Genomic DNA, 13,892 nt, shown 5'->3' with positions numbered 1-13,892 from the left:
ACGGAGAGTTGGGTTTATTAAGGGTTCCGGACGCAGGTTCGCGGCATCTTGATGAAATCCCCTCCGGGGGATATATACGTCTCTTGGATACCTCCGGCTGGCGCGTCTTCAAAGTGGAGTGCGCAATAATTTGCGTGCATGGACCGACTGGCCGTACATCCGCGTTGTGTGTATACATACCAAGATGTATAATACATGCGCGATATATGTACACATGCCGCTTGATGGCCACTACTCCTCTCCTACACGACCCCCGTCACATAGGATGACCATAAATTATTGTAACGATTATATTGACAATTATGCGCAACGATCGGATGCGAATGTGTGTTTACCTGGACGGGGCTTGCGCGTCCCCTCTCTCGTTTTAATTAATATAAAATCCCTGCGTTGGTACAAATATTGATAATATTAATGATAATACTGCTGGTTTGCACATTCACGCGTGACATAAATCTCCGGTGATAATTGCGCTCTGATTAGATATAACCTTTCCGCGGAATTTTCAGGTCGGATTTTCATCCTCTAATATAAATTTTATCGGGGCGACGACGTTTACATTCGACGTTATACATCGCCCTACGGAATGTGAAATAGACCCTGCGAATCCCAACCTTCGCACTTTAAGGCTAACGAAATTCTGCCTCGTTACGTTCTAGGATTACCGTTCAACGGGGGCTTTTCTGTCACGACGGACGGTTGATTTATCTTTCAGGTAACGATCGGCCTTCAACGGCAGTTCTACAAGAAAAAAAAAAGATACTTGTTGCTCTGAAATGCGCAGAGAAACGGAGTAGCGGGACTCGTTAAATAGTTAAAATTACACCGCCTACTCGCTAAACTTTGCATCCTGAAATCTCAACTCTCAACTAAGATACTCGTAACGAATACAGCCTGAAGAGTTACAAAACTTTTAATAAATCGGATATGACCGCTAGATATAATACAGCTGGTTTATCTGTGTGTTTTAATATTCTTTATTTGTATAATATTCGTTAGTCTACCGGGCCGGATAATTTTCTTGTCTCTTCTCGAGAATACAGAATTAAAGTATGAATACAACGAAGCGTATAACTTCGACATAAAATGTTTCTCTAATTTATTCATATGCCATCGCGCCGCACTAAGGAGCCGCTACTTGTTCTTTGCACAATGTGGAGTAATGTAACTCGAGTAATTAGTGCGAGAAGCTCTCTCGCGCGGTTGGGGAAGAGGGGACGGCGGAGAATCGGGAGTGGGGAAACAGGACCCCCGGGGAGAATCAGCGACGGGAATGTCGAACATCCGTTGCCTTGGGTGCGGCCGAGACAGGAAGAAACCGGGTAAGAAATTGCTGCGGGCCAACTTTATGCCGCGCGAGAAAGTTAAGTCGAAGCATCATTAACCGGCCGGGGGCTAATGAGATGCACCTGCAGTGCGGAAACGAGAGCGCCCGTTACACGCGCCCCGAACTTTTCGGGCGCCTAAATGCGTCGTAACTTAATGCGTATCTCGTTTAGCGCGGATATTATCATTTTTAATCTGAGCCATATGACGTTACTGCCAAGTGAGAGAAATGACGTTGGCTAACTGTTATTCGATTAATAGCTGCACTTTACACTATTGCGATATCTTAAAATTGACGGCGGGTCTTTTTTCAAAACCCTTTTCTGCCGAAGGAGATCCATTAACTTCACTTTCGGCATCATATTAACGCATCGTTACGAGCGGCGGAAAAGCTCGTTACAAAACCCTCATGTCGGACGCCGCGGAGCGGAGCAGAATATTGAATTCTGAAAATTGACAGACATTAATTGCATCCCGTTAGTTCGAGTCCGGGTCGGACGCGCCGAGTCCGGAACCGTAGACGCGTTTTCGGTAACACGTAATACGTTACCATTACCTCTATTTCTCTTCCTCTCTCATCGAGAGGAAACGAGCGCGGCGCGCTTCAGTTTAGTTTAATTTAGTTGGGCGTTCTCGTCACGTAGCCGCGCGTTGCACGCGCGACTTGTAAACTATCGCGGCGACACATTCAAAACGCCGATTGGGAGGTGACGAGTTGACGAGGTGACTCGGGCGGAAGTGCGAGAATAACGAGTCGGGATCGGGTGGCTGGTTCGCGGTACCGCTCCGCGCTCGCGGGACTGTCATCGAGTGACTGTGAGTCGTGAGAAACGAGCGTAATCCTTTCGCCGAGAGAGGCTTATACGTAGACGCGGATTTCATCGAGCATTCGCTACGTCTCGAGTATTCGCTACGAAACGCTACGAACACACGGCGCATTCGAAGAACGCGCTTTTGAATTTTCCCGGTCCCCGGGCGAGATACGGCTGCTCGGTGCGGGGAGGAGTAACGGAGTACAAGGCAATGTATTCGAGTGATTCGCGCTATCGTGGAAGTACCATTCGCGAGCCGGAAGAAGTCGAAAGGTAGTTTCGCTGACGCAAGTTTCGTCGTTGCATTTAAACTCTATGTGCGTCTTACAAGGGGGTCTCACGCTCCCGCAACTTTTCGAAAGGATGCACGTGCGCGGCGTAGAAGTCCGCCGGCGTAGCCGGCGACGACCAAAGTGCACAATGTTTAGTCGTGCTGAACGCGCCTTTTGATCTTCGCGATGTACCGGGATATGAGAGCGCCGGGAAGGTGGACCGAGGCCAGTCCGTTCGAGTTAGGGCACAAGAAGGAAAAGGGATATATATGTATACACATATATGCATACATATATGTATATTTTTTGTGTGTCCAAAGAAAGAGAGAAGAGAGAGAAACGCCAGGGGTGAGGGAGAGTCGCGAGTGGCATCGGCGATCCACTTGAAAAATTGTGTTAAGGGGCCGTCAACCTCGGCACGGCGCCGCGGCGCAGACAAAGCGATTGGATAGGATGAAATAGCGTTTCTCCCAGAGCGTTCCTTTCCGCGAGAAAGAGATAGAGAATGGTGCGATGTCCCAGCTTTCGTCCCGAGAAACTCCGCTTTGTGCGCTGAAAAGAAAATGCACTGTGCGCCACCCTGTTATGTTTGTGCGTCTTCTCCTCTCGGTTTCTTTGCTCTCCTCGTCTATCACAACACCCGGCTGCAGTCTTTTGAACGCGACCGATTGCCTTTCGGTATTATTGCTAATACAGTTAGAACGCCGTATCTTTAAAGATATAATTTAAGGGAGGCTTAAGAGATTGCAAAAGAATTTATACAATAGAAGAATTTATCAGATAATATAAATGATGTAAATCGCATATGCGTATATATACATTCATAAGAAAATTAAATTATAAATTAATCCTCGACAGCTATCGAAATAGATTACGTGCTTTAAGTAATTCTATCAATGGCGCCCGACTCGCCCGAGCGCGAAGTTATTAGGTACCGAGATTAATCAAGGTAAGGGAGTATTTAAAAATACGAGTAAAACGAACACGCGCGCGCGCGCGCGACTGTAATTATTCGCATGAAGCGAAACGTGAAATCAGTCTTTCGACTGAAGAGTACTACTCGCGTTCGCGAACCTAGTAGTAGTCATGCTTATTAAGCGCACTTAAACATCTCTCCCTTGAGTTCAGTTTCCATAAGAACGGAGGAAAGCGGCTCGATAGGATTTTCTGTACCGGCGAGAAGCGGTGTAACTTTTCGTCTAATGCGCTAAAATAAAGTAGCGGGGAAATTGACTTACTTAAATCAGTTGACTCGAGTTGGCCGCAGAGAGAAGGAAAACGGAGAAAAGCTACCTTCTTGCCCCGTCCCCTCTCCCTCCCTCCCTCTTCTGCCACCCCTTTTCAGGGACAAAGTTTGCAGCTTGTGCCGTAAAGCAACTTTGCTAATTAATAGGCGTAACAATATTAGCGTAAGCTGCGTTAGTCTGACTTTCACGGGCGCATATTATGCACTATGCATAACGTGACAGGAAAATATTAGACACGTTAACGACAATGTCGTCGCCTTAAGCGAGGGCAGGAGAGTACACAACGTCGTTATTGACCCTAAACTTGGCGAAGGAAGTGAACTTGAAATTGCGTTACAATGGAGAACGTGAGGGAAATACAATAGAAAGTGATGAGAAGCACTCGGCATTCGTCAATGCACAATTTTTTAAATATTCATGCAATTATGATGCAAATATTTCTGCAATTATTGCTTGATGCTTAAGTTTTACCGATAAAGATGAGATGTGCATCACGGCAAAATATCAAGCCGCTTTGCGAATGAGTGAACGAACGCGTTGTCGGCGCTCTAGCGCTATGCATAATACGGGAATGCTGCAATTTCAATTTATGCCTCTAGATTTCTATCGATAGATGCCATCCATCACCATCACGGAAAGATGGAATTTTAGGTTTCCATTGCGCTTCACGTTCAAAGGTAAAAATGTACGCGCACGGAAAATATCTCAACAAAATGCATCGCCACCTGTTACTGTTCGCGTACAAACGAAAATATTCCGAATAATCACATCAACGCCCGGTGAGCATATATTTCAACGTCCGTAAGCATCGCAGTTAATTTTGCAACCGTTAATTTTGGCAGAATTGCACAAATAAACACCATTGCGCAATGTACGCTTTTCGCTTATCGAGTATTATTCTATTATCAGTTTAATAAAAGTTCGCAACCGACAATTCGATTAACATAAATTGCACGCATAAAGGGTGCTAATAAAAACGCATGCTCGACTGGTTTTTAGCGATATTCCCATGTATAATAAAGTGGAAAACAAATACGCACATTCTCGTTGCGCTCTTGCCGGGCCACATTTTTTGTTCGCATCCGAACGTGTAAATTATTACACGTAGCGGAAACGGACAGGCACTACCTAAGGAATACGGCGTATAATTTATTTTTACACAATTCGCCATTTGCATTTCAAAAGAGCGAGTATTTACGAGATAAACGATAACCTTTCTGCCAAACACCGGCGTATAAGTGAAAAAGAAAGGCGAAAGGGGTGAAGGCGGGGGGGGGGGGGGCGAAGAGGAGCGGACGGACGGACGTGGAAAACGAAAAGAGTTTCTGACCCCTTAGGCAAATCTACACCGTTCTCAACGGTGCGTCTGCACCGAACTACAACGTTGCAATGGCTTCGTTGCATCGGGCATCATGCACCCTCCTCCACGTTTTCCCGCCTCCCCCTCGCCTACCCTCGCGGCCATCTCGCCGACTACTTCGCCCCCCATTGTAAAGTCCGTGTCGCGGAATTTAAAAGTCAAAGCGAATGCAGATTAGGCGTACCCCCGCCACCGGTGTGTGTATATAGGTCACCTCTTTTGTCTGTACTTTTGCACGTTCCTCAACACCCCGCGTAAGCACGTGTGTGCGTGTGTATTTTTACGCGTGCTCTTTGCGCTCTCGCGAACTATTGAAAATTCCATACCGATTTGCGAGAATCCGTCTCGTCAAGGCGGCGAGATTATCGTTGCAAGTGCGCGCGGCACGTACATAGAAATGCTAAAATCTATGAGATATGTAGCGTCGATACTACGATATGTTAACGAAATGTAAAAATCCTGTCCTGTATCTAAATCGAATTTTTTGAGAATTTGAATTTATAAATGGCTAAAATTATAAAAATGTAGTAACATTGAAAAAGTCCTTTTCATACTTTTGAATGGATCGACATATTGAAAGATATCAAACGTCTCTTTGCTGTTTCCCATCACAATATATTGGAACGAGCACTGAGTATTTGTAACACGCGGAAAGAGAGAGAGAGAGAAATAAAACAAAATTAAAAGATTAATTCTTTGTTACGTTATCATGTTATTTAATAACAAGTCTTTATTTAAAACAAATCACCTTTGAAATTCCGACATATGGCAGGCATTGCAATCCAAATGCCTGTCATGTACACTCTACCCTGCGATGAAATACGAGGCTGATGTTGAGACTGAGTAAATTTTAATTTAAATTGAATTGCGCTTTAACATTCGAATTGCATGCTTCTGAACTGTTTACTTTATAAATATTATCATATTTATAATGTTTTGTAAATATCGTAATACTTTATAGCAATTTTTATCGGAATTACTGTAATCTGTTACAATACAGAAAGATACAAGTTGTCTCTGCGTTCTCCGAATTCAAATTACGCGATTTGCTTATTGTGACAATAATTGAAACTTCCTGTTGTTTATTATTATAATATCTCAAGACAGAGAGCCAATCGATTTCGACACAATACAGGTCAATATAACGTATAATGTATGACAATGTTGATCAACCGTATGGTATCGATATGACAATTAGAGATTCCGCACCTCCCTACTGCGAGAGAAGCAATGGAGTGATTAATATCAATTAGTATACGTACGTGAAGTTGAAATAAACATTGCATAATATACAATTTTAATTACATGGCAGGTATTTGCTGCAAACAAAGATCATATGTTTGCGCGAGAGAAATACGATGAATAACGAAGACGACTTTAAATACTGCAGAAGATGCTCTCTTTTGTGAAAAACGCTCGATGCTTCCCTCATCGCAGCGCGACTTTTGCTCGGAGTACTTTTTTATATTTGAACACACGTTCCGTTCGCGAGACACAATGCAGCATTTGGACGTGTGTCCAAAGGGGACGAGAAAAATGTAAGGAATAAAACGATGCACGCACGATGCAGAGGAATAAAAAGATGAAGAATATCTACGTAATGCCGACAATGAAAGAACATGCGAGCAACAAAAAATGTATGTGTAGAAATAATGCAGAGAAAGGAAGTACGCGCGAACAAGGGGTGGCGAGGAAGGATGAAAGGGGTGACATTTTCTGGATGAGGGGATGACGGCGCCGAGCGGGGAAAGAGGCGACGGTTAACGCAGGCGGTATACGCAGCTACATGAAAGAAAATGAATGGACAAAAAGTAGCAAGGTGGCAGCGAGATCAAATAAGGAAGATGAGATACACGGTTGAAAATGAGAGGAGCGACGAAGGAATGAGGTGCGGCGCATAGGCGGCGCAGTAAAGCTAAAGACAAAGGGAACGCGAAGTTTTAATAGAGCGGGGGCCACTGCGCGACAAGATAAACCGAAGGAAGCACTTTATAAATGGAGACGCAAAAAGGATGATGGGGCGAGCGCGAGGGGACAAAAAAAAAATGTAGCGGTGGAGCCTGAAAAACCATGATAACAGGTGAACGCGACAAACAGGTTGAAAACAATGTGGCGCGTAAAAACAGAAGGGGGAGCGAGCGCGCGAGAAGGCTGAAGAAATAAGTTGCAGCGGGGCTGCACGTAGGCGGGTGCGGAAAAAGGTGGAGGGAAGGATCGATGGATTCAATGATGCGGTTTAAACTTTACTTTAAGCGTCGAACAAGACCACGGCGAATTTCTTCCCCGGGAGCATCGCGTCGCGTTGGTCTTTTGAGCAAGATAAGAGCAAGATAAAAGCAGCCGAGCGGCGGGTGTATAAGCAGAGATAGAAACTGGCGGAAACTTGCGAGACGGGCGTAAGAAAGGTCGGTAAAAAGCGAGGGGTGAGCGCTAAGTGAACAGCACACGCAGGTGAAGAGAAGAGAGGAAACGGCGCCAAGTGGGGAGGAGAGGGGGGGGGGTGAATCCGGACTTTCGAGAATGCCTTTTCTCCCCGTCTCTCTCTCACCTTCCTCTAGCGAATGTTGAAAACTGTTGGCGATTTCCGGAAGGTTTATCCTGTCCCGCGCGGCGGGCGCAACCCGGCTGTATCTTCTGCATCTTCTCCCCGGGACAAATTTCTCACGGTTAAACATTTATCTCCTTATCGTCACATGCTACAACTTGTATCTCGTGCCATTTCCCGATGTTCTCACGAAGAAAACAAAAACGAAAGACCAATATAGCTTACCTATGGAGAACGGAAAAGGATCTGTCGATCCTAATGGCATTAAGAGAGCATTGATTAGAGTACTTTGCAATCTGTTTAAGCGCAGAGGTACATTCATTAGAAGAGAAATCGATACAAACGTCTTTATAAATTACAGTAAGTATGCCAGTTTTAATCGAGATCACGAGATCTAATCGGATAATTTTTAGAAGAAATATCTCGCTTTTAGCTGAATTTCAGTTGAAAATTGCAAACCAGATTGGTGATTAAACGCAGATATAATTAGGAATAATCATATTTTAATTCGTACTTTTAGTTAACGCTTCATTATAATTGCTACAATCTCCAAATGAAATGTACGCTCCACTTAACAATAATTATAAATTAATATGTAATCAAGTTAGAAGCGATTGCGAAATGAGAATAATTTGCGGAATTGCTATTGTAACGAACGGAGCACATATGTATATACGCGTGCGTGGGTCCATTTTATATCGTAAATTATAGTCGAGCTGTCGAATCCAACCGATTTGCATGGAAATATAAAAAAAAACCTATAAATCACATAAATCCTTGTCGCAGTCCTTCAAAAATTGCGACTTCAATAAAAGTGCGGATTATGTACATATTATAAAAACCGGACGACAGACGCATGAAAAATGCTAATGAAATACGCGAATGCTTCTTGTAATCTTAATTAGAATAGATCATTTTCTCGCGCTGCTCGCTCATAAATTAATATCGGTCTCGTGTTATCTCTTTCTTGAAATTTTCTAATCTTTAATGAAAATATTTTGAATCTATTCGTATGACATGGCAAAATCTCCATATGCAAATGCAAAGTTCATTAATGTAAGATAAAGAGACAGACGTGCGACAACGTGAATTTCACATTCGCGACATAAGTGTCATGGCTTTATAATAGCCTATATGAATATCCATCGTACGAAAATTTTTTACCCCCCCCCCCCCCGCCATGCGCGCGCGTTAGTCATTGCCCTCGTGTTTGAAATGAAAATCCGCGCAACAGCAAATTTACATGTGTTCAGCGCGCTTTCTGGCGCGTTCTGAAAATGTATAACACCAGACGGTGGACGCACCCGGATTATGCCAAGACTTGCATAAGTTATAACAGGATGGATTCTGGCGATTACGTCGGCCGCGACCGACCCTGAGCTCACTTTGCTGCAAGCAAATCCATTTGAAGTCGTCTCCATGGCAAACACGGCCCCGTCCTAATCCCGTATTTTACTTCTTACAATTTCTACTTCTACGAAACAAGCTCCTTCCTCATGCGCAAAGTGCACATTTATGAGATGGGTGTTACGTTTTAAATGAAAGAAGAGAAGTTTTACCGCCGCTCGCTAAAACCTATCTGAAATACTTTGTACTATATATATATATATATATATATCTTCATTCCATTTTCTGTTTCGCCCCGATGTAAGGCCGTTACATCAAGAGCGTAATATTATTTTCCAGTAAATAAATTTTCTCCCTCGCTTTTTGTGCGTTATTTGATTGGCACTTGATTCTGGTAACACTTTGCGAACACTCGATACATTTAATTTAATAATCGCGAGAGCAGACAACGCCGCGAATTTCTAGATGATAAATTATTTCGAGAAAGAATAATGAAGCAGATCAATATAATGAATAACAAGCCGATAACTTTAGTAATTTCGTTGGACCATTTTTACGACGGGAGACCCACGCTTTTGGCGTTACATTATTGAACTGAGCAATCGGCAGCACGTATGACAAGTTAATTTTTTTTCCGATCGACGGATCATGCTTTAAAAAAGTTACGATACCGTTCGATTAATTTTTGCGGACGTAAAACGCATTCCGTCGTCATCCATATGTCGAGGTCCAGCGATTTTCATTTCCCTCTTCCTTTTCTTTAGGGACCGTTTCGTCCCGTGGGCTTCGGCCTGCGTGGAAAGAGCTTAATTATTTCCAACGATCGGGGCACAATGCGCCTGAGGTTGAATTCTAACGACTCGATGGATGCCGCGAAATACGTGCTTTGCGTAGTCGAATCGCGCGGGATTCGACTTGACCTGTGCTACAACCCTATGCTCGCGCGCGCGCGCGCGCGCGCGCTCGAGAGAGAGAGAGAGAGAGAGAGAGAGAGAGAGGAGCCTGCACAATTGAACAACCGGCTTTAATTGAAGTCGTGACCGCTGTTACACTGCTACGATTATGTCCGCATATGGTAATTCATTGTGAAGCTGCAATGTTTCGAACATAACATGTAGCGACACAAAGACGCTTCTCAGTTCCGAGATTCTATAGCTGGGGCGACGAAAACTTTGATTCAAAAGACTTTCTCATAATTAAAGAATTTTGTATGTTCCTTTCCTCAATTCTCTGTTACGTGACAAAAAGAAGGATTGGGAGATATGTTCATTGCCGCGAAATAATAATTTTAGCACGTTAATTTTAACGGCAATCGAGTTATTACGTATAGATAATTCGTTGCCATCAGAGGCAGCGGAATATCGAAGTAAGGTACAAAAGTATATCGAGTTAGTATAAGATCGATAATAATTCTATTTTACACAATTACATTAATTCCATGTCTCTCTTGCTTAAAGAGTTTCTCTTAAATCTTGAATCTTCAAGAGTTTTATAAAAAGAAATATGTTCAATTTTCCAATTCCTACAGTTAAACGATAAGAACTGGAGATAAAATATATTTATAGTGTGTTTTGATTTAACAATGTCTCTGCTCTTTTTTGCTAAGTACATACGAAACAAGAGCTCTAGTCTTGTAATAGTTGCGAATATGCAAATGGTTAATTGCGAATAATCGCATTTGAAAATTTCTAGAACGGTATTCTGAATAATCGTAAATACGCAATTTTCTCTTCGCAATGTTATAAATGGGTCATATTTTTAAAGAAAAATACGTTTAACGAATATAAAAACAAAAGTTCTTAAAATAAAGAGTGAAATTATATTATTAAAATTAAAATGTAAATTCTAATAAGTTAATTAAAAAAATAACTTGTGTGAGTAAATATTCAATATTCAAAAAATATCAATATTGAAGATATTATATTCAATGCTCCCATTATGAACGTATTATGAAAATATGATAATGATAGATTTTGCAAAGAGGCGAAAAATTTTTCACATACAACACGATTCTTTTGAAATAACAGATAAACATTTTATTTGATTATTTCGTGTTTAAATAGAACCACAGCAAATTTAATACAAATTATTGAACCATATTTAGTTCCTTAAACAAGAATATCTGCAGTATATTCCACAACTAAAACAACTATTATAAAACTATATATAATAATGAAATAAATATTAAATAAAAAGCTATCTGTGCATAAGTTATAATACGAATAAAGGAATAACTTATGATTAAAGCTAATTCATGTAAAAAGACGGCCAATTTTCGAGTAAAAAAAGATGTTAGAAAATTAATTTAAAGTAAATATGTAAATTATTATATAAATATTATAAAATTTATTAATTCAATTACAAACTAACTGTTTACGTTTCAAGCCATACTTGGCGTAAACAACTTATAATTAATTTAATTTAATAAACATTTGCTTTAAATTAATTTTCTAACATCTGTTTCATTGCATTCTTTTACATAATAGTACGTTTTTTTGCAAGTGGATTATATATCAAATGGATATTGGAAAAAAATATTTACACTTACGTAAGTTAATCAACAGTCTTCCATAGTATACATGAAATTATTGATATAACAAGACAAGAAATTATGAGCTAATAAATAAAACTTCCTAACACATTAGTAAGAATAATTAGAATTAAAACGAGTTGCCCGACTAATTGCCTGAGCACGACTGTGTGAGCGCATATGCGCCGTGTATATTGTCCAATCTTTAATTAAATAAGTGATTAATTAGCTAAAGGTTCTCGATATTAAAACTAACGAGTAAGAAGGAAAAGTGGGCTACGAGAGTCAAACACGGTTATTTATGAACGAGTTTACGTTATGTAATATTCAATTAATAATTTAATATAAATCGTACGTTTCGACTCTACTTTAAGTCATCTTCAGCGACCCGGTGATAAATTTATTAATCAAATATTACGTAATATAAATTCAAATAATCGCGTTTGACTCTTATATAGCCCACTCGTCCAATATTTGTAAAGAAATCGTATATTTTCCGATGTTAAAATATAATTCAAAGGCATTGAAAAATGTAAACGTTTGCTAATGCAAATACTGTTAAAAAAAAAGTTCAATTTCAGAGCACATTTCGACCATTCGAAATATGCGTCTACTTACGTAATATCGCGAATGAGTTCAAGAATAGAGCTCCAGATACAGATGTAACTGATGCGAAATGATTCGCTCCCAGGACGCGAAGCTGGCGAGGATAACTGAAATGTCCCTGCTGGTGAAGAAGTGCAGTCACGAAATACAAACAGATCTCGGATAATTGAAATGCTTCCGGAGTCGCGAGCGAAGAAGGTAGGAGGAGGTCGTCGACGAACATTTCCTTTTTCGTGCTATGTAAATTGCATTACCGCGAGCGACCGTTAGATATCAGTGTCGCGCGCGCGAAAAAAATCAAATTGCCCTCGCCGGTGCACCGCTCGTTTCCCTCCTGGTCGACGCGACGCGGCCATTAAACATTCATATTCTCGCGGGCGTAAACTTTAAAATTCTGTCATGAATGTCGAACTTTTCCTTTACCGCGCGGCGTCGCGCGCCCCACTGAAACTTCTGCCCCGACTTAAAGATCGTGAAATGCCGCCCGGTAAAAGAGGTGTAGTCAGAATTCCTTGGCTCTTATGTAAAAAGAGAGAGAGAGAGAGAGAGAGAGAGAGAGAAAAGAGAAAAAGAATTCGCCGCTAATTCTATTTTCGCGCACTGAATTTCTACTCAACCAGTTGCTTTTTAAATAGTCAGCTCAGAAAAGTCTGGCAACATTTTCCTTATCCCGTATTATTAAAAATTAATAAAAAAATATTAATATATTATAGTTTCAAGATATTTCCAAGATATTATTAATCTATAATATATAAGTATATCTCCTATATTTAAAAAGAATTAATTTCTGGCAGTAACACACATATTTTCTTTGCGGTATTATTAAAAATATTAATATTAGTCTAAAATAAAATTTATTAATTCAAATGTATCTTATATATTAAAAGAAAATTTATTTCTGATAGTAACACACATATTTTCTTTATGCGGTATTGTTAAAAATTAATTTAAAAATATTAATATATTAGTTTCAAGATATTTCTAAGATATTATTAACGTAGAGAGAGAATTTATACTTTTGAATCAAAGAAAAATACGAACTAAGAGTTTCTTACATTTACGAGCTTTTAGTCACATTACTATTTAATTACGTTACCATTTCCGAAGTACATACAAGTTTCTATACCACTTTCGCATTTAGAGAATCTTGATTATAGAAAACATCGCATTATAAAACGCTGTGATCTACGACGGCAGATAAAGAATTGACCGTTTACCTGTAGGGCTCGAAGGTCCGCCCGCGCCGTTGGATTTGGACAGTGGAAGCCAAGGATCCATCCTCCGACGCGTCGTTTCCTTCATCGATCGTATCATACATGCATGTCGCATTATGTCTCTCACACACATGCCCGTCCACGACGCTCGACGTACGCGCGATATGTGTACCTAGAGAACGTTCAATGCTGACGAGAAACGGCGCGAAAACTGCCGGACGACATTTTACGCTCCGCCGCCGCCGCCGTCGCGAAAGCAAACGCGGTTAACTTCGCGTCGGCTCGGCCGACGCGACGATCGCGAACGTTCGTCGACATAGCCACGAACAGATTCGGCTGCCACGCGCGTTGTTTTCCGCACGATCGATTCCGCGTCGCTGTCGGGAACGAATATACCGAAGACACTTGTCGCGTTCGCGCGTTTTGAACCGGCGAAATAGACGACGAGAGACGCGACGTCGCGCCGAGCGTCTCTCGTCTGCGCGAGCAGCCCGGAGCAGCCGTGCCGCGAGTTGCGTGAGCCCCGTAGGGCGTGACGTCACGATGCGCGGCGCGTTCAAGAGACCTGCGCGCGACGCGCGGCATTTGACGCGGTATTTAATTTGTTCAGCAGCCGCGTAGATCGCGATTGTA

The sequence above is a fragment of the Temnothorax nylanderi genome, unplaced genomic scaffold, assembly GCF_030848795.1.
Source record: "Temnothorax nylanderi isolate EJ_2023f unplaced genomic scaffold, tnyl_v1.0 TNYL_tig0370_pilon, whole genome shotgun sequence".
In the NCBI taxonomy this organism is placed as follows: domain Eukaryota; kingdom Metazoa; phylum Arthropoda; class Insecta; order Hymenoptera; family Formicidae; genus Temnothorax; species Temnothorax nylanderi.
The sequence above is the reverse complement of the archived record's forward strand: the minus strand, read 5'-3'. Positions refer to the sequence as shown.